The 2,101-nt window shown below is 39.0% G+C and overlaps 1 protein-coding gene across 2 annotated transcripts in view; it reads right to left on the reverse strand.

The window, feature by feature from the left end:
• The window catches only part of LOC106529266 (fibroblast growth factor 14), a 53,538-nt gene that overhangs the window by 6,589 nt on the left and 44,848 nt on the right, over window positions 1–2,101 (reverse strand). The window lies entirely within an intron of this gene.

Consider the following 2,101-nt stretch of genomic DNA (forward strand, 5'->3'; position numbering starts at 1 on the left):
GACAGTTTTGACTGCACAAACCTGCACAAACGGAGCACTAACGACCTAGCCCACTTTGGTTTGTTTTTGGAGCGATATGGGGCGATGGTGAACTGTAGATGACCAAAAAATATAATATTTAATATCTCGGAAACCAAAACTGCACAAACGACACTTTTGACGGCACAAATCTGCACAAACGGAGCACTAACGACTCTGACTATTTGATGGATTTTTTTGACGTGGGTGGGGTGTCAGCTTCACACAGCTCATTTCCAGTGGTGGGCAGCGCTAATCCAAAAATTAGCTCCGCAATTTCTACAGCACTTATGAAAATATTTAGGTCAGCAACTTCAAAAACGCTTATGCCATAGAAAATATGGCGGAAGCTAATTTTAAAGCGCAAGTTCAATTTGACACTTACTAGCTGGCAACAATTCATGTACAATACATGCATAACACTGCCAACTAGCGATGTATGAACCCTGGTACAGCTTAATTCTATAAGCACTGATTGCTGGGGATGTGATTTCTTGAAACAGACCTTTAGCTCGTGGTGTAAAAATTAAAAAGTTGTTGAGGATTGCTAGTTTGGCTGCTTTTTTGTCTTTTTCTTTTGTTTGTTGTAGATTTTTCATTAAAGAAGCATCAATAAAGTAATTTTAAAACTGTTTATTTGAAAACTAAAGCAATGCATACTGGGTACATGACAGATTTGATTTGTGACAGGAAACGGAAGCATGGAGTTCAGGAAACTATCTTCCCTTCAAAATAAGAGCTTGGATTTTAAAGTTTTTCATGTGTTGACCACTAGATGTCAGTCTTCATCAGCATAATATCTTTAAGCCATTTCTGAGTCTCTAACCCCGTTGGCCGATTGCTTCGACCAATTACGTCAAGTATAGAGCTCCAGCATTTAAACTTTATTTTTTTTTAAAAAGGCGCTCCAATTGTAAAGTAAAATAAATCAATACATACAAAATTTTAGTATGGATTACAAATGTTAACTGTTTTTGCTATTGCCTTCCTGCTACGTAAGCAGACACAAAGCATTGTGGGAAATCAGAACCGTGACCGAAAGCAACAGTCAGCAAAGATGCATACCTTCTCAATAAGTGTGTTTATCTGAGGGGCGTGCTGTTGGTTAGATCACATGTGTTGTGATTCATTGACAGCCACACTGGTGACTGGTAGATAATTAGTTATTAGCAGTTCTGCATTTTAATTTAAGAAAGCACAAATCTGCTTATGAATTATAAAAATTAGTAAGACCGCTAAAGCGCAAACAAAATATTTAGGTCCGCAACTAGGGGATTTGCGCTTCAGCGGACTGGTGCCCACCACTGGTCATTCCTCAGGGATGTGTGCTCGGTCCTTTTCTTTTTATTTTGCTGTCACGTCTGTTCTGCCTAAATCAGCACAAATGAGCACATTAATTATCTGTCCATGTCATGCGTAAACATTAAACATCTAATGATTATTGTTAAAATATTTTTTGATGCTAGTYAGTATCATCTCCTTCAGAAGTCTGTACTGATCTCTTTTGTGAAATATCACACAATGACCAGGCACAGTGAAAGCACAAGGATGAGTGATGTATTTCAGCAACATGCATCATTTTCCTCGACACGTACAAACTAAACGCTTTAAAAAATGCTGACTGATTCTCATGACACAAAACCCAGAAGGTCTCACCTTCCCACCCACATCTGCTCAGCTGTTATGTGTCAAAACTCTTTTCCATGGGTGCCGTCGCCTCCAGCAGAGCATGTTTCAGCACAGAGACAAGGTGTTATTCTGACGGGGAGAAAAATCCTCTCTTCCTAGTGTCTGCCTGCGCTACCAAGTCTCAGCAAGCATAAGGAGGCAGCTTGAGATAAATTATTCCTTTTTTTTTTTTTTTTTTGGGGGGGGGGGGGGGGTCAGAGCTGTCTCAGATATCACCAAACCTTCAAAATGCATATCAGCAAGCTGCATTGCAATACAGAGCATCTCAAGACTGTTGGCAGTACTTTTCCTTTTTTTAAAGGGAACTTTTGTGCATCCACAGCTTTGATACAAGCTAACAAATTTATAAGGCTTCATACTGTGTGTATATATATATATGTATATTTATATGTAT

Source organism: Austrofundulus limnaeus, unplaced genomic scaffold, assembly GCF_001266775.1.
Source record: "Austrofundulus limnaeus strain Quisiro unplaced genomic scaffold, Austrofundulus_limnaeus-1.0 Scaffold432, whole genome shotgun sequence".
Classification (NCBI taxonomy): domain Eukaryota; kingdom Metazoa; phylum Chordata; class Actinopteri; order Cyprinodontiformes; family Rivulidae; genus Austrofundulus; species Austrofundulus limnaeus.